Raw genomic sequence first — 26,154 nt, 5'->3', positions numbered from 1 at the left:
TTTCGTGATTGGCAAGAGTCCACACGGTCAGCTGAGAGCGGGGAGCACACGGGGCAGGAGGAAGGACGCCTGGCTTCCAGACCCAGGTCTGTCTCTGACTCACCATATGACCTCGGGCCAGTCATTCCAGCTCATCAAACTTCAACCTCCTCATTTATAAAATGAATCGAGGTAGATTAGCTTTGAGAGACCAAATATACTTATTGTATGCACTAACTCTCATTAATTAATAACATGTTCTGAAGGCTACGTTGTGAAGAATTCTCAAGACGGTCCAGGTTGGGCAGGAACAAGCTTCATGTCTGATTAGCCACATCTGCCCCGGAAAAGGGATAAAAAGAGGAAGCACAAATGCCTTAAAGTAGAAGTGTGATTTGACAAATTGAGAGAAGATAGGTGGGGATTCTTGGCAGGGGAAACTCCATGAGCAAAGGCAGAGGGTAGAAATTTGCTGCTGGTCCTCGGAGAGGAACCAATAAACCAATCTGATGAGATTGGCCCCATTTTTTCCATATTTCCATCATGATACTCTCCATTTGCATTCAATGATAATTACACATCTATTTCTCCTTATGGAGAGTGAGATGCTTGTGGACAGGAACTGTGTAGATCTTACTCTGGAGATGCAGTGGAACAATGGCCCAATACTTAGATGCTGGGGTAAGATCCGGGTTTGAATCTTGACTCTGCCATTTATTAGCTGTATGGTGCTTAGGAAGGTTGATACCTCCTTTAAGTTTTGGTTTCGTCAGCTGTAAGATAGATGATAATAACACCCGCCATCCATACTTATGATCCACATGAATGTGGTTAGTGCGAATAAATTGCTTAGCTTGTGTTTAGGCTGTTAGGCAGTTAATAGACATAAGCTACCATCATCATTAGTCCTTGAATGCCTAATGGCTAGAATGGGGATGGCACATGGTAGGAACACAATAGACATTCTCTGCACAAATACTTACATAAGCACATACATGCACGCAGGTGTGAGTGAACGGTGAAAAGGAAGCTTGGAGCTCTTACATTTCAGGTCAATTTTCAGCTCTGGAGGGACCTGACTATCATACTAGCAATGTGGATTATATCTTGAAAGAAATAGGGCTGTTAAAGGTTTGGAGCAGGAAGATACACAGTAGCCCTGAGTCGTCTCTTAATTGCCATCAGCAGGGGAAAGGGTGGAGGGATGGGACCAATGCTAACCCTAGGCAAAAGGGTGGAGCCATTAGGCACCAGGGCCCTGTCGATCTTCAACATGGAGTCAGTGTGGAACTGAAACCAGCAATCAGAGAAGACAAATCACTTCTAAGCAATACACACACACACACACACACACACACATACATACACGCATGTATATATTTGTAAATTTGAATTTTGTGGGCTGACTATTGATCAAATTACCTATATAACAGTCATTTCCACCTTCATTTGGGGTTGTATGGATATAGTCTCTTACTGTAAGATTGATTGTTGTCAGATTGTACGTTGAAGGAAGGAAAAAGCCACACAACTAGAATCTGGACTGCTTTCATAGTCCCAACACTTTCATGAGGGCTTAACATTTTTGCTGCGTCCTCTGCTGGCCTCATCAAGAGACATAAAGCACCAGGAATAGAGGACAATGAGACTGGGCAAATCCCTGGTTTCATTTACTAGTAAGGTGACCCAGGACTATTGCTTCAATCTCTTGGAGACTCAGTGTTTATATTTGCAAAAAGTATAGAACTTGTAGAGTGATGGTGAGGATTTACACTTATGGTGACCACAACCAGTGAATTATCTATCTATCCTGCTTCTGGGCACACAGAGGCCCCCAAATAATAATAATAATAACAATAATAAATGATTTATTATGTATTTGTATGTTTTATATTATGATTAAGCCTAAGTTTTTATATATTATAATTAATTAATTACTTCAGTTGTCAGGTCCTCAGGAATTTTGTATACCTCCTTCCCTACTTGCAAAATCAATATTTATTTATCAACATCATCCCTGCCCAAACTGTTTGCTTGAGCCAGAGAGCAGTTCGTAAAAAGGAACTGAACCTGCTCCAGCTTGCTTGAGAAAAAGGGAAATTTACTGCAAATGAAATACACAGATACAACAGGCAATCTCACAGACCTCCAAGGCTCAGAAGTAATAGTCTGGCCATAGAGGGACGAGAGGTGGAAATGTAGAACACGAACTTACATGCTTTGTCCATCAGCGACTTCAACGGGTTCCATTTCTCTCCATTTCTTGGGGACTGGATGGTCCCTCTCATACTTACTTCTGACCCTCCTGACTTACTGATTCATTTGCCATTGACCCATCGTGGCCAATAGCTACCAGATGACGTACCCTTATGGCCGCAGCCCACAGTCCCCAGTAAATGAAGACTATGTCTCTTAATACCTGTCCTCAGGCTGGGATGACTGGCTCAGCTCCAGTCCACATGCTGTTTCCTCTTGGGCGAGATGTTCACCTTGGTCTGAGCTGGGGATCGAATTGTATGTTGAAAGGCCCCTGCCAAAGTCATTGGGAGAGAAGTGATTCCTGAGAAGGCAGTGTGCAGAAGGCAAAGACACTAATAGACCCATCCTCTGTATAGAACAACAGTCTTCAAACATTCTGGACTGTGACTCTGTAAGAAGCACATTTTAAACATCGCGACCCATCAGGCACCCCTCTCCCCGAACAAGTACTTATTAAAGTAACACTTAAATGCTAATATATACTGATATTTCTTACTTTTTTTCTGTTTCATGCTTTAGCAGCACTGGCCACAACCACTTAAATTGATTTCACAACCCGTTAAAAAGCTGTGACCCACAGAACTAAAAAAAGTGACATGGATCATTGGAATAGCCTTCTGATCTTCCCTTTCTTGTCCATTCTGCAGACATCTGTCAGATTGACCGTCTTTGAAGCCCAGACCCTATGAGATCATCAGAGATTTCCTAGTAGCTATGGAACAGATTCATCTTAAACGCCTTAGCCAACCGTGGCTCCTGCGCTCTAGCTTCATCACCCCTCTTCAGCCTTATTTCCTTGACACAAACTCTACACTCTGGGAACTAAATGTGCTAAATACTTTTCTATCTCCTCACTTGTTCCTCCTGCTTGGAACATGGTTCCGCATATGGCTTCTTCCCAATCTTGCTCATCCTTTAGGGCTCACCTCCAGTCCTGCCTCCTGCATCATCTTCCCTTAGTTTCTCCACCAGATGTGCCTTCTCTTTCCTCTGAAACCATTTCTTTCATAATTTCATTGAAGTAATGCTCACTGTCCAACTGGTCTCGGGATTGTATTATAATTGCATGGGTACTCGCTTTCTTGCCCTACGTTGAATCGCACCGTGGGATTCAGGGGTTGGGGAGAAGTAAGATGTCTGGTTAAATTTGAATTTCAGATAAACAAAAAATCTTTTTAGTAAAACCTTATCTCAGTATTACATGGGATATACTATTCTGCCATTCCAACTTTTACTGGATGTCCTGTATTTTATCTGGCAAACCAGGCCCCACTGGATTGTAGCTTTTTGAAGTTAGGTATTATGTTTGGCTCACCTTTTTACCTGCCTTTCAGGAATGAAAGTGGCCTTCAAACCCCTGAGAGAGAATCAATTCTCCTTGGGTATACTCGCCGTTCCCCTGGATGCTTCTTAAAATCTTTTTATTTACTGAGCGCCAGAAGTCATTTCAAATTTGTCACCAAATTACCCCCACAGTAGGAAAGGAGGACTGTGTGATAGGGAATAATTAGCTCCCCTCAAGTGTACATACACACACACACACACACCACACAATTACTCTTACAAGGATATAACAGCTCTGTTTTTAATGTCTTCAATTGCTCACCAAGGAATACAAATTGATGCTAAAAAAATTTTAAAGGCTCTTTTTACCTTGTAACTTTGCATAACTCCCGCACGCTGTTGCTTATCTCTGGAGCGATCCCAGCTGAAGAAATACCAAGTAGGTTGGATTGTGACACAGTTGGGAGAGGGAACAGCCTGGGGGTGGCTCCGGAAGAAGATGGGCCGGGGAAGTCCCAGGCACAGAGCTGTGTCTCTTGAGTGGGAGGTAGGGAATAAAGCCAGCACAGTGTTTCCCAAACCTGCTGTAACAGGAGACTCACCTGCTAGACTGCCTTGAACATTTTTTACCATTAGGCAACTTAGAGACACATGGGCATGGGAGTCAAGAGCCCAGGCTTTGCAATCAGAAAAGGATCCGTTTCCTGACTCCTAAGCTTACCAGCTGGCTATGTGGTCATGACTAATCATCCCACCATTCTGAACTTCAATGTCCAATAAAATGATGATTAGAATAGTTGTTTGTTTGTTTGTTTTTTAGAAAAGTTGCCACTACATGAAGCTCAGATTCCCACAGGCTTTCCCTGGATCTGTTTGTTCCGGGACAGTGTTTCTCAAAACGCCATGCTCTGACCAGCACGACCATCATCATCTGAGAACTTGTTAGAAGTGCACATTCTCAGGCCCCACCCCAGAGCTCATGGAAACTCTGGAGGTGGGGCCTCCTCATCCGACCTGTTTCCACAAGCCCTCCTGGTGATGCTGATGCACTGACGTTTGAGAACCACCGCTCCGGTGCCTTCTGCTTTGGCAAATTGTCATTGAGCAGATTCTTGCTATTTTCTGCATCTTTGAGGGATCAATTCAATGGACGAACCTAAGCCAAGATATTCAAATGAAAGGACATCTTTTTGATATCAGCGTCTATTTGAATTTTTTTTCCAGCACAAGTTGGGGAGGGGCAGAGGGAAGGGGATAGGGATCCGAGGCAGGCTCTGTGCCGACAGACTGACAGCAGGGAGCTCAACGCGAAATGGGGCTCAAACTCACGAACCACGAGACCATGACCTGGGCTGAAGTCAGATTCTCAACCTAGTGAGCCACCCAGGTGCTCCAACGTCAGCATCTATTTGAATTCAAATCTCTTTACCATGTATTTGAACTCAAATCTCTTAACCAAAAGGAATGAGGAAGTAGGATATTTGATGTAGTCTTTCAGGAAACAGTTCTTTGAGTAATTTAATGATATATTCATTTATCCAAGTACTTTATACCTCCAGGTAGCCCAGGAACTGTGTGGGCTGCTGGTAACAGTGGAGTGAAAACAAGAATCAGTGAGCATTGCACTCTTGGTCCTGGTCCCTGCCTTCATGGGGCTTCCAGCCTAGGGGGCCAGAGATATTTCTCCAAAATCCACAAAGGGGAACGTCCAGCAAGACAAGGGATACGGAGAGACATGAAGTAGGGAGAGTGGCTGCAATCAAGGGTGAAATCCGTTAAGGGAGGATCTTACTGTCATTTCTTTGAGAAAGCGCCACTTGAGTGAGCCCCGAAGGATAAACAGGGCTTACTGTGCCCATGAGGTGAGCGAAGGCCATCGCACACAGGGGCACCAGCTTGTGTTAAATCCGTGGCAGAAGGGAGCGTGGCTGGAGCAAGGAGAGCAGGGAATACAGGGTCTGAGATCTAATGGACAGGCAAGCTTGGCCAGACCGTGGTAGCCAAAAAGGCCAAGTTTAGATATCACATCTTTTTCTCAAGAGCAGTGGGAAACACTCTTTTGCTTGTTCACGGTTAAACTCGCACACTGAGTACCCGCTGCATACAAGCCCTGTGGCTTTGCTTTGGGTCGGTGGTCCTCAACCAGGGGGCTTTGCCTCCTTGGGAATATTTGGCGATGTCTGGTGATATTTTTTGATTGTCACAGGGTTGAAGGGGCATCAGGGATGGGGGAAGCTGAACTGACATGTAGTGGATAGAGTCCAGAGGCTGTTGAATATCCTTCAATGCACAGGACAGTCCCTCGCGGCAAAGAGTGATCCAGCCCCAAACGTCAGCGTGCTGGGGCTGAGAACCCCTGAACTCAGCGAAGAAATATATGTAGGTGTCTATTTTTCTAATTAAAAAGTTGGGGGGCACCTGGGTGGTGCAGTCAGTTAACCACCCAGCTCTTGATTTGGGCTCAAGTCATGATCTCACAGTTCCTGAGTTCTAACCCCACATCGGGCTTCGTGCTGACAGTAAGGAGTCTCCTTGGGATTCTCTCTCCCCTGTCTTCCTGCTCCTCACCTGCTTACACACACACACACACTCTCTCTCTCTCAAAATAAATAAAGCTTAAAAATAATTTTCCTCCAAAGCGCATACCACTGCCCTATGAAAAACCAACCAAAACCAACAAAATTTACTGGATCTCCACGGCTCCTCTCTAAAAGACATACCGTAGCTCAGAAGGAGAATCCGGTCTTAACAAAACACACACTCACGCACACACACCGTGGCTCCAAATTTAAGCGTTTGCATTTTCTGATTCTATGCCAGATAGAAAAGCATTCGACCGACATAGACACGATGCGGCGCGTGATCCCGCTTCTGCAGGGAATTTGTCCCTTGAAAACATATGCACACAAATACATTTAAAAAATCCTCTGAAGTTTGAGAGAAAGAAAAAAGAAAAAGCCTCTCGGGCACTTCCCTGGTAGGAGAGTTGCAGTGGACGGCAATAGAGTAGGAAGTATTCGCTGGCGGGTGAAGCCAGGAGGATGGGGGACGGATTTGGAGAATAGTTGCATATTCCCTATCAAGGCGGCCTTGGTGCAGCCAAAAGCCATCCCCAGACTGTGTTCAAGAGGACAGGGGACCTCACATTCACCACAGGAGGCGTTTGCTGAGGCGTGAGAGCGAGGCCAGGTCCTTACCTCTTCGGTTTGCTCCAGGAAGAGCTGGCCAAATGCCCAGTGACCGCGGCGGCCTCGCTCGGCCCTTTCTTTCAGTTCGTTTGGCAGCTTGCTTCCTGGCCGTGTTTGTCTTCCTTTCCCTCTGTTGGCTCAGTGGACCCACCCAGACAGAATGGTGTTTGAGCAGGCCGTGGAGATCTGTGGGCTCCTCGGAGCTCCCGAGCGGGCCCTCCAAAGACAAAAGAGAGACCGGAGCTCCTGAAGGAAGAGAATGCCTCAGCCACGGCCTCAGGGACTCAAGAGAGATCTAGAAGAGTGTCAGCTTTTGGCTTCGGCCATCCGCCCAAATCGCTAATGCTAACGTTTCCGGCGGCTGCGGCGGCCCCTGGTGGTGCCGCAGCTGAAGCCGGCAGAGAGGGGCCCGGACCCTGGGCCCACCGTGACTTCTTCCTTTCCTATTTTGTGGAGAGTACATCCTGGCATTAGCTACAAAATAAGGCAAGTGCGAGTTCCAAGGCAGGACAGATTCTGCGATAATCTGAGAATTGATCACATCTTTAGGTCAGGTGGGATCAGGCCAATCAGAATTGGCCTTTCTTCTTCCCCTTTTATAACCAACGATCCAGGTTGGAAGAGAGAGACCTTAGTGTCCTTGTCCACCTCTACCTCTATGACTTTGCTGAGCCCATTTTTCCAACCTCCTTGTGGAAAGAAGACCTTTCTCCAGACTATCCTCAGGGTCAAGAACTTTATTTGGATCCTGAATACGGTGCTGAGGGCACTGCCATGCCAATTTTACTCTAGAACACCCTCTATTCTTGGCTGTCTGTTTGTTTGTTTAGGGGCTTGAAAATATTCCTTTTGTGAGGGAGCAGAAATACCAAGGACAGGCAGTGACTTTGCCCTGCTTCGCTTGCTGAATGATACCTAATAGCGCCTAAACTCTGTAAGAGTTAAGAGTGCAAGCAGTCTGTGCCTCAACTGCTTCACCGCTACAAGGGGGAGAGAGCTTCAAAATGGGGGCCTACCTCATAAAGTCGCTATTCGCAGTACGCGAGATTGCGCACATAAAGCCTTTAGCATGGTGCCAAGCCAATAGTAGAGTCTGGCACCTATTAGTTATTATTTTGTTAGCACACAGAGACTTCGGGCAAAACCCAGACTAAGCACATCCATCCTGGTGGCTGCCACATCTGTTCCCACCACTGACAAGAGGAAGGCCTTAGGCAATGGTGATGTCTCTACTGTGCGTCCTCTACCACTCGCCTCAGCCCTCCCTCCCTCCCCCCCCCCGCCCCCCACTACCTGGTTTGGACTAGGAATGAGCACAGCAACCAATCCACTCTGGGAGGCTCCGTGTGACGGGCTAGCAAAAGAACCCACAAGCAGACAAACACACTTCTCCGGCAGTAAAGACGAGCTCAGGCATCATAATTAACTCTAGCTCCAGGACTTTGGATTGGGAAGCATGGAGCCCCCACCTCCCCACGTTGCTAATGGCCCCAGGTGAAGCTGAAAGAGGCTATGCAGAGGAATGGGGTCACGATGAATCCAAGTATGTGGAAGAAGCTAGGTGTGAGCATGGGGAAGTCACAAGAAAGCAGAAGCTCTGAGAAACAAACTGTGAGGTAGAGAGAAACAGGGAGCATTGGGCAAGGAAGCTTGACAGAGAGAGGAGAGGCAAAAGTCCACAAAGATGGGACAAAAAGTAGTGGGGTCAGCCTCTGGAGGGAGCATGGGTGGGAGCACCTGTACGAGTCCGCCGCTGAGATTGCAAGGCGCTCTGACTCCCCCTCTTCCTCCTCTCAGGCTCATTCACACTTGGGTTTCTATTTTGAGGTCTCTGTCTCCCTGACTGAGAACCTTCCCTTCTTAATGTAGTCTGAGTCTCTTCCTTGTGGCCAAAGAGTTAAAGTAAGGCAAATGCCCATAGAACTGTGTGAATATACATATACAGGGGTTCCCCATACGCTGTCTCCTCTCCTCATTCTTTGTTCATTTCTTGTTCATTACCTACATTTTTCAAAGGGATGGGCCTTGTTCTTTGCTCTGCTTTGCACGAGTTATGGCAGTCACCATGTCACCTTTTATGATCCCTGGGTACCCAGGATCAGAAAGAAACAGGCACTTCCTATTCATTGCTGCAGAGGGGTGATGATATATTTTAGAAGCCGGCCACTTGTCATCACACGGTATTTGTACCCTCTAAATTCACAGAAGTCAAAGTTCAGCTTTTGAGACATATTTCTGCTCTCTGCCCCTCCCCCAGTCATGCTCTGTATCCCTCTCTCTCTCTCAAAAATAAATAAACATTGAAAAAAATTGAGACATATTTCAGCATTTTTCCTCTTAATTCTGAGGTAAGTTACAGCATGATGGAGGAAAAATAGCTTGGGCTCTGGAAGGCAGGAAACCGGAGGTGAAACCTTGACTGTTTCAAATCACTTCAGTGCTTTGAACTTGATACTCCCGGGGATGTCAGGAGAATTAAATGAGTAAACTTATGTAGATGTTCTAGCAGGTAGAAAACATTCAATGAATGCTGGGTTCCTCCCTCATTTCTCGCAAGATTAGGACACTTGGGGTTGCAAGCAACAGCAGACAATTCTAGCTATCTTAAATACACTGGGAAATACATGGTATAGATGCAGAAGCAAATCTCTGAGCTCAAGGGAAGAGATGCCACTGGACTTATCAGGGTTTGAACTTCCAGAAAGCCAAAAGGAACAGGAGTAGTATTTGGTTGACATTAACAGTTGTAATAATAGGGGTGCTGGGTGGCTCGGTCGGTTGAGCATCCGACTTTGGCTCAAGTTATGATCTCACAGGTGAGTTAGAGCTCTGCGTCGGGCTCTGTGCTGACAGCTCAGAGCCTGGAGCCTGAGGGATTCTGTGTCTCCCTCTCTCTCTGCACCCCCCCCCCACTCATGCTCTGTCTGTCTCTCTCTCTCTCTCTCAAAAATAAACATTAAAAAAATAGTAATAATAAATTAATAAATAATATCCATTTAATTAACAATATATAAATAACATAACAATATATATCTTTATAATATTTAAACATAATTTATAAAGATTAGGAGGATATTTACAAAGTTCTATAATAAAGCAAAAGGCACTTTAGTTTTAAGAGGGGACCCTAAGAATAAACAATGTTAAGTACCAGTGCTTTATTCAGAAAAACCTGCAAATAAGATGCCTTTGGGACTGCTAACACCGGTGAAATAAAGTGCGAAAAAAGGTCAATTACAAGCACAGTAGTGAAGCAATAACAGGTACATATTCCAGTAGTATTGTCTTATTTTTCAGATTCTACAGGTTTTCTTAAGTACTGAAATAATTGTATTTATAAAGAAGTGGGAGGGGATGTATGTCTCCAACATTGCTGTTACTATTGAGGTTGCCATTAAATCCCTGTTTCACCAAACGTTATTTAAACAAATTCAAAAATGGTTTGAAAAATATGCAAAACTTCTCTTGGCACGCACTTTTAATTCTTCTTCCCTCTGCCATCCAACTTTTCCTGCTACTCAGTCCCACATCATATGGAGAATATGTCCATCCAAAACTTCTCAGACTATATTTCTTTCATTGTTTTGAAGTTAACATAGACTAAACAGCGGTATCTAAAATCTCAATTCTATGTTTCCAGAACTACCTCTGTTAGTCCTTCTTGGATAAGGTATCTAGCCATAATAATAGTAACCAAGATGGCAGGGTCACATATACCAAGCATGAGCCAACCTGAATGAGATACAGGTAAATGGATGTGCAAGGCTAGCGGTTGAACATGGGTTCTAGAACTGGACTCCGGAATCTGATTTCTACTTTCACCATCTCTATATATGTGAAGTTGGAAAAGCTCTTTGATGTTGCAAGTCTCAATTTCCCCATATATAAAATGGAAACAATAAAGCCTACATCACAGGCTATTGGGAAGATTAAATGAACTGATCTGTGTAAATATCTTAGCATGGTGCCTTGTACCCAACTGTTAAAGAGTGGGAGGCAGACACAAGAAGGTGTCTATTATAACTGCATTACAGTACGTTTTGGTGACTGAATTTTAATTCCTCAAAAACATGCATTAAAATGCCAAGACTATTAACTCCATGAAAATACAGAGCATTTTGTGGGGGCTTTCATAGTTGGAAATCCCAAAGGCTGATTTAGAATTTCATTGAAAAAATAATCTAGTAATTTGTTCTTTTATTTTGGGTGCGCCAATTCTCACATAGAAATTACAGATTAAATGAGGTTATTAGCTCCAGAAGAAAGCCTTAAACTCTGCTCAAAGCATGAATAGATCTCAGGTAGAATAGAAGCTTGGTATCAATGACAACCCTAATCCATTTCTGTAAAGAGACTTTTAAACAGAATTCATACACACTCTTTGCCTTTAATGTACATTTTGGATTTGAATTGGAAAGTGACATTCTTGCTTTAGATGCATCCTGGATTTAAGATTTGACCACGGCCATTTTGCCCTGTCATTATAATAAATATCTTGCCTTATGAGACATAAGACTCCATTCACCCTGGGGCTGGAGTCACTCTTTTATACTATGTTAGGCATTTAGGCAGGGGCCCTAATTCTTTCAAGTCAATTCTTTTCAGGCTGCAATATTTTTCATCTACTGCTCAGGGAGACATAAGCTTTGGGGTGAATTAGGTCCATAAAAGCTTCCTCTGAAAGACTCATTTTTTACGGGTATTTGGATATAAAAAACGTGAGAGAAATGTGGTGATGTGTGTTTGTCAGATATGTATGTATCTTTGCATGGGTGGATAGATGGCTAACTGAATAGATTGAGAGATGGATGGATCAATGGGTAGGTGGATGAGTGGGTGGGTGAGTGGCTGGCTGGCTGACTGGGGGGATAGATCACACAATGGATATCATCTTTTTTTTTTATTGTTCAGCAGCCAACCATGGCAAGGTGCCATGACTATCAAAACTTTTTATCCTCTTAGAAATGTGCCACTGTGTGCATTCTTGGGACCAGAAAGCAAATGGGTCCAAATTCTCTTTCTTGTCATTCTGGAAAGTTCAGGGGCAGGCAATTGAGCAGTCTCCTGTAGCGCTTGGAATTTGAGTAAGGGCTGTAGGGCGTGGTGTGGTGGCATTTGGAGGAAATCATCACCTCAGCAGCAGTAGTGGCCTGGGGATCCATGAATGGACCTGTTCCTGCTGGAAGAACTGTTCTGGTTCCTGATGACTGGCCCTCCAGAGGTTGCTTGTTGTGGACTTGTTTTCGAAGCCTGTTTTTGCAGTATTCCTGGTCCCCTCATAAATTTTATTTTACTCAAGTCAGCAAGATTATTTCTACTGCAACCTAGGAGTCTGACTGATATAGAAGTGAGAAGTAATGGAGTCCCAGGCATATTCTACTTAGAATTTTCTTCACTTAGCCATTAATTTATCTGATATTCACAATGATGTTATGAGTCAGTTACTTGTATTATTCCTGTTTTGCAGAAAAGTAAACACAGAAAGCTTATATCATTTCCCCAGATTACACAGCTACTAGGAGCAGAACTTGCACTTGAATCCTGGTAGACTGACTCTAAAGTGTACTTAACTCTGCGTTCTTAACTATTATGCAAATATTGCTTTTGCAAAGATGAGAGTGGTGGAGGGAAGGAGAGAAAGATGTAGCAGAAACTGTATGTCCACTAAAACTTTTTCCTTTTTCCTCCTGGCACACAGTTACACTATATTTCTCTGCCTCCTTCACACCTGCATGTAGACACATGACCGAGTTCTGGCCAAAGTAGTGAAGATATGAATGTGCTTTCCCTATGTCCTCTTCCCAAATGCCAGCCGAATACAGAGGATCTGAGGGCCTCGAGGAGGGTGGAGCCACAAGATGGAAAGACCCAGCAGAACAAAAACACCCGGGATTGTGATATGAATAAGAGATAACCTTGATTTTGTTACACTACTGTAACTTTAAGGTTATCGGGTGAAGCCTCTAACCTACCCTGCTGTGGGCATAAAAATAGAGGGTGGAGAGAGAGAAGAAGGAACAAAGTGAAACTTGATCCCAGTGTAGGGACACCTCTGCCATTTTCAGGGGCGGGGGGCTCTTCTACCTGGAGACAAAATTCTAATTCCTTTGAGAATTCTTTCTGGCAATCCCACTGCTCCATTATCATTTCCATCAGTGGTTTAAAAAGCCCTGATTTTGATAGTTTTCGCTCTCCCCAAATGACTGCATTTCTTTTTCTGCTGCATCCCAAAGCAGATGGGATTTGGAGATTGACTCATATTTTAAATCTGCCTTTTGGAACTTGTCCAAAGGCTTTGATTAGCCTGAACCCGTAGTATCAGCTCTCAAGCACTCTTTTGTTATAAGTCATATCTTGCATTTTAGAAGTGAACATTTTCCTCCGGGCCCACAAATTTTGGTGCTAGGCAAGAATAAAATATGGTAATTTCATGACATTGAGTTTGTTAAATTATGCACTGATGAAGCTTCATATTTCTCCTTCTAATTAGAGGGTAAGATTTGAGTAATAGCAAGTAAATTGCTACAACATGTCTAAACGTATTATTTTATTTTGAATGACACCTAGTAATAAAAAGGACTAGTTTCACAACAAATCTCTTATCTCAAAGGTCAAAATATTATATATTTTCAAAAGCTTTCCTACCTGTAAAACATCTTCTGGGAAGTATAATACCCTGCCTTATGGGGAAATAATTAGCAGGGGATATGGATGCGGTCTATCAAAGAATTATGAAACTTGGAGGAATTATATAAAAGGGCTTTTTTTCTTTGCATTTGCGAAATTGTACAAAAAGATTTTCACTAAATGCAAGTGAAACTACCATGGGTAATTTCCAGGGTTCTTCATCAGAATGGGGGCAGGGATACTCAGGATCATAATAGAGGTTGTGAACAACATCTTTGATTAAGTTAGCTGAGACATTTGCCCTGGAGATCCATCAAAATGAAGATACGGAGTATAAAAGCATCCTTGTGTATTCTCAATTTAGATAGGAGACTCAGAAGAAGGATTAGATGACTTCTCATGGCCTCTATAATTGTAAGTACTGTATAATTCACCTTTTTTATCTATTAAGAAGTAGGATGGCCAGCACCATTTATTTTGTCAATTGAAATTGGGTCCATTTAAAAATTCTACAGAGTCACTAATGCATGGTCAATCACAAGATCACAAATCTGTAAAATCTAAAAGAGATGTTAGGCAGGCATCTGATCTAATGCCTTTATTTTATAGATGAAGACAGAGAAGACCAGAGAAATAAAGTGATGTATTCAAGGTCATCTATCAAGTTATTGCTTAATACAACTGAGAAGTCTAAAAGTGAAATCCAACTGAGTTATGAAATGGCTGGAACCAGGAGCTCAAACATGTCACTGGGAACCTATCACTATCGGTCGTTTGACTATGCTTTTCTTTGCTGTTTTCTTCTTAGGCATATGGTATTCTTGCACATTGCTGGGAATATTCTGGTCTTTGGTCCTTCTATTTCAGTGGCTCCATCTGAAAGGCAGCTTCTTTATTCTACTGGTTCCACTAAAGTTTATTGGCACAGTTTGGGACATAGTCGTTCTAAATGAACCACTGGCCAGGGTGTTCCACATTCTGATTTTCTTCATCTGAGGCCAGGTACCCATCAGCAAGGCAGGTCATTTTCACCTAACCTATATGGGACTGTGGCTGGGAGAGGGTAGCTTCCGAAACAGGCTCCAGGCAATGTTGCTGGAAAAAAGAGGTTTCCTGCTGCATGGGCAAAAGTGACAAATGTCTACTACACATGGCAATGCCTCATGAATCTCCTTGTCAGTTTGTTATGCAACTCCATTATTTCGTTCATGGTATGTCATAAAGAAGTGATTTTATTTTAAAAAATATTTAGGTCTACACTGTTTAATAAAATAACATTTAAAATGATCAACTGTAATCACTTTATATGTGAAAATAAATGCCAACTCCTTTAAAAAAGGGTAGGCACTAGTTAATCTACTTGGAGATAATTCCGGAACAAAAATAGAGTTTAAAAGGACATCGTATCTTATTTAGTTTAAGGATTGAATGCTTACTTAAATAGAGACTGGGATTTAACAGGTGTTACAGCATCAAGAATAGATTTTTAAAAATGGCTTCATGACTCGATTGTTTGGACTGCTTAGATTTTTCACTTAAAGTTAACTGGTTTATTTTTAATGTTTTTCTGCTTTGTTTCCAAATGACGAGTTAATAAAAAGTTTCAGGGCTTCTACTTGCAACATTTCTCTGCAAATAACCCATCATATGGATGGTTATTATTATCCCCAATAGATCAAAAGCCAAATGAACTATAATCACCACTGAAGTTCTTCTATTGAGCAATGGAAGCGAAAGTAATATGGAAATCTTGACATGTGTGGTTTACCTGTTCTGCTAAGTCACTATATGAGTCTATAAGGTATCAGTTTGAAGGGAAATTGTAGATTATCATTTTCATGATCATTAATGTCTTATTTGTCTCATACTCCCTATCTCTTTCCTGTCTAATAGTTTAGTATAAACTAAACAAGATGTGCATAAACAAGAATAATCAAAACCAAACAAACTGTAATCATAGAGTCCATGTTTGAGCCCATAGCATTTAGCTGAATGAAAGCGATCGTGTACCTTAAAAGTGCCCATGATAAAAGCTGCAAGGCCTCACACTATTCTGTTTTGTTTTAACAGAAAAGAATTTCACCCAATCACTTTATTTTATGGCTTTAAACAAAATCAAAATGAATTGCAGAGATCCCAGCATCTCTAACAACATAAACCCTCAGAACATCTCTAGTGACAGACACCCTCAAGGGTATGCAAAATGCAGGCTGGCAAATATCGGACACTCTTTGCTTTCTCCCATGTCATGGTGGAGGCTGTTCATTTCTGAGGATGGCTACTCCGTCACTTGAGGTAAAAACCAGTTGAATACTTCAATAGTATTATTGGTGTCGCCACTTCTCCACTTCGTAATTAAAAGGAAAACCCCAAGCGTGTGCCTCTCGTGGGTCGCTACGTCATGGGTGCTCATGTGGTGTCACAGTGGAAGATGGCATTTGGAGCCAGACAGAACTGGGAAATGCCAGCCCTTTCTGCTGACACTGGCCCAGCTTTTCACCTGCTCTGAGACTTAGTCTGTACCTATGATGGAGCCATGAATTTCACTTTGGCGGTGAGCTACGTGGCTCATGATTAACACTGTCTAGGCTTAGACCCCAACTCTACTACATGCCAACTGTCAGCATGCGACTTAACCTCTCCAAGCTCCAGTTTGCTTGTGTGAAATGGGATAAGGGTAGGGTAAGGTCCCTCACGGCTTTGGCAAAGATTATATAATGTCTTGTGTGCAAGATAAAACCACTGCCCCTCAAATCCTCTTTTTACCCTTATTCTACCAAATTCTGTACCTGGAAGACTAACCAAGAAGGACTTCATCTGTGGACTCTCTCATCCACTGAGTTCTGCTTGACTGGCGGAGACACCAGCAGGAGACCTCAGGGCAGAGGAGCGTGAGATTTCTCCAGCTCCCCCCCGCTTCTGGGTGGCCTCTAAGGAAGACCTCTAAGGAGCCCTCTCAATTGTTGACTCTCTTCTTTCCAGGTTCTGGTGACCTACTTCTTCCACCGGCAGCTTCAGGCCTACCTTCCTTCACTCCTTCACTTCATTCCTTAAACGTGTGCACACTGTGTGTTTCCCAGCATATACACCATGAAAAGTGCTTCGCCAGGCACACAACAAGTGCTTATGTGCATTCCTTGGCATACGGCGGTCTACCTCTCTCTCTGTGTCTCTGCTGCTTATAACGACACCAACAACTGGATTAAGGTCCAGTTTATTTTAACTTGCTTACTTCTGCAGAGACCCTATGTCCAAATAGGTCACATTCATAAGTTCCAGGGGTTTTGGACTTGAATGTATCTTTTTCGGAAGACCAAATTCCACCCGCAACAGTCTCTCAGTTTATTTGGCTTTGTTATTATTCTGTTATGTTTTCTATGTGTCTACAAATGAAACAATACCGCACTGTCTTAATTACTAGAGATTTATATGATGCCTTGATATCTAGAAAGCATGTCACTCTCCCAAACTTGTTTTTCTTTAAAAGTGCCACGGCTTTAAGGCGCTTGGGTGGCTCAGTCAGTTAAGCATCCGACTTCAGCTCAGGTCATGATCTCGCACTCCATGAGTTCAAGCCCCGCGTCGGGCTCTGTGCTGATAGCTTGGAGCTCGGAGCCTGGAGCCTGCTTCAGATTCTGTGTCTCCCTCTCTCTCTGCCCTTCTCCCCTGTTCATGCTCTGTCTCTCTCACTCTCAAAAATGAATAAATGTTGAAAAAAATTTTTTAATTAAAAAAAGTGTCATGGCTTTTCCCTGTTCCCTTTTACATAAACTTTAGAATCAGTTTCTACTTTTTCCAAAAAACAAAAAAACAAAAAAAAACCCCCAAAAACCACAACTCCTGTAGATTTCTACAGGAGTTCAGATTGGAATAGCACTTAATTCACAATTTTGGAGAGAACTGACCACTTTATAACGTAGAATCTCTTTCTGTTCATTAACATAGTAGTAATTCTTTTAGCTTTACTCACTAGCATTATAAAAAGTGTTATAAATGGAAATTTTAAAATGAATTTTCTAAATATTGGACGTTGATGCGTAGATTTATTTTTGCATATTGATTTAATATCCAACCACCCTTCTTAAACTCTCTCATTACTTCTAATGATTTGAAACCTCTTTGGAGCTTTTCAAATTTTTGTCATTTAAAATTTCATTTCTTCCTTTCTAATCCTTATAGATTTAATTTCTATTTCTTGTCTTACTGCATTCACTGAAACCTCCAGGAAAATAGAGGCTAGAATGAATATCCTTGGGTTTTCCTTGATCTTCAGAGGAATGCATCACCATTAAGTATGGGGCTTTCTCCACACTTTTGATAGGTAACCTTTACCAGGTTAAAGACATTTTTATATTCCAAGTCTCCATTCATTCTCTGTCATTGTCCTTTGATGCAACTTTTCCTTTAGTTACCTGTTTCGTTATAGATACTCAAAACTATCTCCTCTTCATTTAAAAAAAATTTTTTTTCAACGTTTATTTATTTTTGGGACAGAGAGAGACAGAGAATAAACGGGGGAGGGGCAGAGAGAGAGGGAGACACAGAATCGGAAACAGGCTCCAGGCTCTGAGCCATCAGCCCAGAGCCCGACGCAGGGCTCGAACTCACGGACCGCGAGATCGTGACCTGGCTGAAGTCGGACGCTTAACCGACTGCGCCACCCAGGCGCCCCTCCTCTTCATTTTGAAGTGTTTAGGATAGATGAACTAGATAGATTTGTGCCTTCAGTCAAGTATTATCAAGACATTGAGACTCTCAATGTCTATCTTTTCAAAGAAGCAAAAATAAGGGTGTTACTTACACGTCAAGAACTCCCTGCCAGACCTCCCAAAAGGTAGCATGATTCAGTGAAAAAGGTTCTAGGCTTCGAGTTACAAGACCAACGTTCTCATCTTGACACATAGATGCAGACTTTTGTCAAAGGCCTGTTTGCAGGTCACCTACCTTCATTACAGGTGAGCCACCATTTGGGGCATTTGAATGATGTGGAAAGCTGAGTTTGGTGGCAACTGGGCTTCCGCTTCTAGTTTTTCTCTGAGACATTATTGCACAGAAGATGCAGGATCCACAGCTGTCAGGAGACTCTTCTCCTCTCTCTCGGCCTGGGAAGATGAACCAAAGCCTAACTGGAGCAAGGAAGAAGACACGATTCCAAAGGAGAAGGGCTCCGTTCAGACTTGAGAGGAACCACTGTCCTCAATATGTCAGACTCTCCATGTGAGTGAGAAACAGTCCCACGGGGCACTGTCAAGTGTACTGGGATCAATCCACTGTGAGCAGGAAAGAGATGCTTCCTTGGGTGGTCTTAGAAGAGCAGGCAGTATCTGGAGGGAAAACCCCGCGCCTTGATATTAGCAGACATGTGATTCAGAAAAAGAGAGACTCAGCTCTTTCCGGAAGAGAAGGGGCCACGGACATGCAGCGATGATGTCTGAAAGGGGCTTTAACACTTGTGCTCCCCGCGGATGGTAGGAGTGAAGAAAGGGTACTTCTCTTCCTGCTTTTTTTAGTGACTGCTGATGCTACTAATGGCAAGTCATGTAGGACTCTTAGCGTATCATGCAGCACCATGGAAAGAAGAGTTGATTCATCCACCATGACAAACTGGGGGATTTCATATCCTCCTTAGAGACACTTTATGGATGAACTTTTTAAATATTTTTTACATTAAAAAAGCTTTTTCCCAGGGCACCTGAGTGGCTCAGTTGGTTAAGCATCTGACTCTTGGTTTTGGCTCAGGTCATGATCTCATGGTTTGTGAGTTCAAGCCCCACATCGGGCTCTGTGCTGATAGCATGGAGTCTTCTTGGGATTCTCTCTCCCTCTCTCTCTGCCCCTCCCCTGCTGGTCTTCTCTCTCTTTCTCAAAATAAATAAACAAGCATCAAAAAAAAAAAAAGCTTTTCTCTCTCTCACATGAAAAGCATCTGTCAATCCATGTGTCCATCCATCTATCCACCATCTGTCACTGAGTCAATATTTGTTGAGTATTATTATTATCACCAAGAGCCAACATTTCTTGGGCTCTTACAACATTTCTCTAATTTTACATGTACTTTCTCATTTATTCTTTGCAAACAGCTTGTAAGATACTTACCACTATTATTCCATTATAAAGATAAGGAAAGTGAGGCACTAGAAGGTCAAGCCGACTTGCTCAAAATCTCAGAGCTAATAATTGAAGAAGTTATGACTCAGGCCCAAGAGCCCCTTCCAGTGGCAACTGAAGTTAGATCAAATCAGCTCACAAAGAGCAAAATGTCCCATATTCAGGACTTTTGAGCACTGGTTGTTAAATTCAGCCATTATTAAAGATTAAGTTAGATAAATCTTCAATCAAATAAATGATATTAAAACAAAGGTAATCAACACTCAGCTCTGCTTTCTAATTATTTTACTATATTCTACTTTATCTTCATTCTTAAAGCTATTTCTATTGAACCTTTCTGGTGGAAATATTATGTAACAATGCGCTATGGCATATCTTTTTCATAAATGTGCATTCAGTCACGTTAGTAGCTTGAAATTGGCCATAGTGAACTATTTATACCATGGAGATCAGCAAATGCTACAGATCGGGACTTCCTTCTCTTGGAGAGCCCATTGTTAAATATTTACCGGCACCTTCGTGGCCCTTTCTCTCAACCGCTGTGGCGTATAACTTCTACATAACGCCATCATATTATGTACCAGGCACTGTGCTGGATACAGAAAATACAAAGTTGAATCAGTCACAGTAAGAGTAAGGAAGAGAAAATCTCACCCACTGGAAATGGAAAGGTTGTGGATGTCTCTTAATTCCAATTTGAAACATCTCTTCAAATATGTTATCCAGATATAATTGTATGTGTGGTGAAGTAAGACCTAAGGTGATCAGGAAAAATGTAATCTAAAAGGTTTCAATGGAATCACGTTGTCAGTCTCTCCTCACTTTTCTTTTTTTTTTTCTTTATTTTTTATTTTTTTATTTTTTTTTTTCTCCTCACTTTTCTTATAGAGAACACAAATAGAATCCATTGCAATGTGATGTGGACCCATTTCAGGTACAATGTCAGGTATCTTGAATGAGTCCTATTGGTTGATTTGCATCTTCTGAATACACGGTCCTTTGACCGAGGGAAACTCTTTTCCTCATCCGGAACACTTGTGTTTAAGAATCGACTGAGACTTTAACCAGACAGATGCTTTGTACAGTCAGGAAAAGAATCCTGTAAGAAACAGTTAAAGCTCATTGATATGGTCATTTCCATACCAGATATCTTTCTAATAGAATTTCACACCAGCCTGGACAATATGGTCAGCCAGATTCATTCTCAACAACCCCATGGAAATGGATGCACAGAAAGGTGAAAAGCAAGGAAGGAGGTAAGAGTACCGCATTCAGGACACATGGGTTTAGCCCCAGCTCTGCCATTTGTGGGCAAATCACTTCCCTATTCTGCACCTCAAAAGCCCTGTTTATAAAATGAGGAGGTTAGACTATCCACATTTTTAAAATAAATATTTTTTAATGTTTATTTTTGAGAGAGAGAGAGAGAGAGCACAAGCAGGGGAGTGGGTAGAGAGAGGGAGACACAGAATCTGAAGCAGACTCCAGGCTTTGAGCTGTCAGCAAGAGCCCAATGCGGGGCTTGAACCCATTAGCTGTCAAGATATAGACATTTAAAGATTTTTAATTTGCTTGACATCCTGGATGGCAAGTCTGCACGTATTTTTAATTTTTTAAATTTGAGCCCCGCAACAGAGCTTGAACTCATGAACTGTAAGAACCGTGAGATCGTGACCTGAAGTCAGACACTTAACCAACTGAGCCACACACATTTTTTCCCCAAGTTAAAGCCACATAAGTATCATCAACTGAGCTAATTAATACACAATTCTCAGATCCCACCTACAGACCATTTGCTCATTAGACCAAGGCCATGCCAAACAATTTGCATTTGAAGCCAGCACCTGAGTGAATTCCCTTCCCAAAGGTCGGCCCTATCACACATCCACATCACTAGACTAGGTGATCTCTATTCCTGCCTGAATGTACTGTAGTCTTGAGGTTAAAAGCAACGTATTTTCAATGTTAGTGAATAGTTTTTTTTTAATCCCATGAACTGTGCATTAAAAAAGACATATTTTGTCTTGTGTTACCAAATGGTTTATTTCTTCTATTTGAGTCTTACTTGTTATTTTCCTAATTTGATAGAAGGCATTGATATTCTTTTACCATTTATAGCTCAGATAGGCCTTAATATGTACGTAAGTTCATGTTATTTGAGTGACAAAAAAATCAACCGCTGGTTTTAATGGCTAAGAAGCATTCCAGTAATGGGGTTACTGAAAGGAAGGAAAATATAAAGCTATTACCATGTGCTTGATGGGAATGATTCTGAAAAGAGTGGGAAAGCAAACAAAACCTGAATTATTGGACCATTGAATTCATCAGTATAGTGGGAAGTAGGAACATTGGACTGGCTTTTAGATAGATAACTTATATCTTGAACTTGTCCAATTGAGGTTTATCCTGTAATAAAAAATAAGATTTGAGGATAAACAATATAGTTTCCCTAATCTTTGACAATTTTCTACTATGAAGTAAGAGGTAACTATGTCCATCTTTTCCTTAATTGGGTAAGTGCTATGAACTTCTGAGATTTTCATCTGCCTGCCATCGGTTCACCCTTCTGTTGGTAATGGCACCCTAGTTTTCCTCTGAGCTATACAGCTTCCCTCACTTTTAGATCACATGCTGTGATCACATGTTTCGTGGGAGGAGTGAGGGAGAGGGAAGCATGTGTTCTGGGGGCAAAAGGACATTGCTTTTGGAACAGCGATTGGCTCAGGGATGGGCATGAGACAATATAGACCAGTAAGAAGTTAGCTTCAGGCTTTCCTTGAATAGCTGGGGAAGAGAAGCACTCTTTTTCATTTTGCTAGATTTTAAGCCAGGTGGGATGTGGGGCTAGAGCTGCTGACCATGATTTTGTCACTCCACAGGCTCCAAAAATGGAGGGAAACTGGGAAACAGAGTGGAACAGCAAGTAGGGGGGAGAGGGAGAAAGGGGGAGGGAGAGAGGGAGAGAGAATATGAATGGTCAAGACCTCAAGCTGTGTTTGAGGCTGTCAGATCTCTATCCCCTGGATGTATTCCCATGATTTCTTTTCTTTTTTTTTTTTTTTCTTTGCTTAAACCACCTTTCTTTTGGTCACTTGAAACCAAACTAATCCTGATTGACTTAACAATTTTGCCCAAATCATGTAAAGCCTGTCCACTGCAAGGGTTTAGTTTTAGCCTTAATAAGTGTATGCAAAATAAGGGTATAAATTAGAAACAAAGATCTTTAACTCTCTCAAGCTGTAATATATATGCATATACAAGAAAAGAAAGGATATGTAAGAAAGTGATAATGGTGTTTCCTTTGAGGAATGGAGAATTAGAGCTGAGAGGGAGACAGTTCATAGTATATCTTTGTGTACTATTTGTCTTTTATTTTTATTATGTGTACATTTTGCCTACTAAAATCCCATTACATGATTCTACAAAGATAACTTTCTTTCTTTCTTTCTTTCTTTCTTTCTTTCTTTCTTTCTTTCTTTCTTTCTTTCTTTCTTTCTCTCTCTCTCTCTCTCTCTCTCTCTCTTTCTTTAATTGAAGTAGGGGTGCCCAGGTGGCTCAGTTGGTAAAGCATACGACTTTGGCTCAGGTCATGATTTCACAGTTTGTAAGTTCCAGCCTGACATCGGGCTCTGTGCTGATAGCTCAGAGCCTGGAGCTGCTTCGGATTCTGTGTCTCCCTTTCTCTCTGCCTCTCCCCTGCTCTCATTCTCTCTCTCTCTCTCTCTCTCAAAAATAAATAAAACATTAAAAATTTTTTGAAGTATAGTTGACATACAATATTATATTAGTTTCAGGTATGCAACATAGTGATTCAACAATTCTGTGCATTACACAATGCTCACCATGGTAAGTGTAGTTACTGTCTGTCACCATACAATGTTATTACACTATTATTGACTATGTTCCCTATACTGTATTTTTCATCCCCATGACTTATTTATTTTGTAACTGGAAGTTTGTAACTCTATCCTTTTGACCACCCCCCACACCCCTACCCTTTGGCAACCCCCCAGTTCGCTTTCTGTATTTGTAAGTCTATTTCTGGTTCATTTGTTTGCTTTGTTTTTTAGCTTCCACATATAAGTGAAATCATATGGTACTTGCCTTTTTCTGTCTGACTTATTTCACTTAGCAAAAGACAATTTCTCTTTATTTACCATTTACTTACTATTTATATACCAAGTTCACCTTTGGAGTTTACTAGTTGGTAGCACTGTAGCAAGTGAATAAATGCTCAAGTATAACCTTTGTATTTATCAAAATTCTTTCTTTCCCCAAATGTGCTAAATAATGACGATGACATAAACATCTAATCTTCAGATACACCAAAATACAGTATATACTTTATTCTAGTAGAAATACTTTCTGAATGTTGTAGACAATGTGTGTCTCCTCCCTCGTTTTCAGAGTATTAATTTATCAAGATGCCATCTGTTCCATTCCTCTAATCCTCAGCTCACCTATTTTGAAGATGAGATGTCTCAAAGTAAATGCATCATTCAAATTGAGGACTTAGAGGAAGCTTATGTAATTCCGTTTCATTGCCTCTTCTAGCCTCAGGGATGGGTTGTGCCATTTCATTTTACTTCCCATTGTCCCCACATCACCTTACTGTTTGGTTTTTGGAGAACAAAGCTTACTGAATGACTTAAGTGAACCTTCTGCTCAGAGGAACAGAAAGACAATACCTAAAAATGAGATCTGTAAAGATGAATATTTTTTTAACATGAAATTTATTGTCAAACTGGTTTCCATGTAAAGATGAATATTAATTGGGTACATTTTGATCCTCTTTTTATTTTCTTTATCGTCACAGAATTACATGTTAGGGTCAGAATGGGGTGATCTTTGGAGGCTTGTTCCATCGTTCAGCTATTAATTTCCTACCTCCTTCTCCTTCAGATCCTGATTGCAAAATCACTCATACTTTTGACCTCAACCAAGGACACCGTAAGGACTTAAGGATCCAAGGGTACCTTGGTGGTCTAGACCCAGTGTTACAAATTGACTCCAAGGTGGTATAAGGTCATCTAACTAGCATTATGGGTAATAAGATGATAAACACTAATAGCTAATTTTATTTAGAACATTATGTCATGTCTTTTATCAAATATTTAATGCCCATTTAATTCTCTTAGTGTCCCTCTTAAGCCAATACAATTAGTACTCCCATAGTACAGATAGGAGGTACATAGAGCCCAAGCTGAATAACCTGTCCAAGGCCCCACATGTGGGAAATAGTACCTGGGAGGTGAACTCTGGTAGCCTGATCCCAGAGCCTATTCTCCTTATTCCACTCAGTGAGCTCAGACTCTACAGAGGCAGATGACAGCTTAAACAGATAAGGCAAGACACAAAGGTAGATCAGAGGAGGGAATGATTAATTTTATCTGGAGAGGCCAGAGAGGCTTCCTGGAGGAGGTGATACAATAGGTGGGTTTTGAAAGATAAATGGGTGTTTATCTGGCAACCACAAGGGTATATCAGGAAACCACAACTGCATGTGCAAAAAAGGGAAAAAAAGCAATTTTATTCACTGATCCCTGAAATTTAACTTCAAATTATCATAGCATATGTGTACAAATTAGGGGACAAGAGGCTAGAAGTAAAAATAAATTTCAGCATCAAAACAACTCATAGCTACCTTACTGAAAGAATTAATCCTCTTCCATCCTTAGGGATGTAATTATATATATGAAGATATATAACGGTGCATTGCAAAACATATAACCTCACAGAGAACTGCTAGTTCTTGTTATGTAACTTTATATGGCACATTAATTGCATTAATGACCCCCATTCTTTTACTTTTTTATTTCTTTTTTATTTTTTAAAATTTACATCCAAATTAGTTAGCATAGAGTGAAACAATGATTTCAGTAGATTCCTTAATGCCCCTTACCCATTTAGCCCATCCCTGCTCCCACAACCCCTCCAGAAACCCTCAGTTTGTTCTCCATATTTATGAGTCTCTTCTGTTTTGTCCCCCTCCCTGTTTTTATATTATTTTTGTTTCCCTTCCCTTATGTTCATCTGTTTTGTCTCTTAGAGTCCTCATATGAATGAAGTCATATGATTTTTGTCTTTCTCTAATTTCACTTACCATAGTACCCTCCAGTTCCATCCATGTAGTTGCAAATGGCAAGATTTCATTCTTTTTGATTGCCGAGTAATACTCCATTGTGTGTGTGTATATATATATATATATATATATATATATATATATATATATATACCACATCTTCTGTAACGGTTCATCCATCAATGGACATTTGGGCTCTTTCCATACTTTGGCTGTTGTTGATAGTGCTGCTATAAACATGGGGGTGCATGTGTCCCTTGGAAACAGCACACCTGTATCCCATGGACAAATGCCTAGTAGTGCTGGGTCATAGGGTAGTTCTATTTTTAGCTTTTTGAGGAACCTCCTTTTCCAGAGTGGCTGCACCAGTTTGCATTCCCACCAGCAGTGCAAAAGAGATCTTCTTTCTCTGCATCCTCACCAACATCAGTCATTGCCTGAGTTGTTAATGTTAGCCATTCTGACAGGTGTGAGGTAGTATCTCATTGTGGTTTTGATTTGTATTTCCCTGATGATGAGTGATGTTGAGCATTTTTTCATGTGTTGGTTGGCCATCTGGATGTCTTCCTTGGAGAAGTGTCTATTCATGTCTTTTGCCCATTTCTTCACTGGATTATTTGTTTTTTG

At 41.6% G+C, this 26,154-nt stretch overlaps 1 long non-coding RNA gene across 1 annotated transcript in view; it reads right to left on the bottom strand.

The window, feature by feature from the left end:
- Positions 1-9,842: 9,842 nt before the first annotated feature.
- LOC147583567 (uncharacterized) overlaps positions 9,843-26,154 on the bottom strand; it is a 322,172-nt gene continuing 305,860 nt past the window's right edge. The window contains exon 12 of the long non-coding RNA XR_015248334.1: positions 9,843-12,166. This is a non-coding gene — a long non-coding RNA (uncharacterized LOC147583567). The remainder of the gene's footprint in view (positions 12,167-26,154) is intronic.

Source organism: Puma concolor, chromosome A2 (assembly GCF_028749965.1).
Source record: "Puma concolor isolate L17-30 chromosome A2, mPumCon1.1.hap2, whole genome shotgun sequence".
In the NCBI taxonomy this organism is placed as follows: Eukaryota; Metazoa; Chordata; class Mammalia; order Carnivora; family Felidae; genus Puma; species Puma concolor.
The sequence above is the reverse complement of the archived record's forward strand: the minus strand, read 5'-3'. Positions and strand labels throughout refer to the sequence as shown.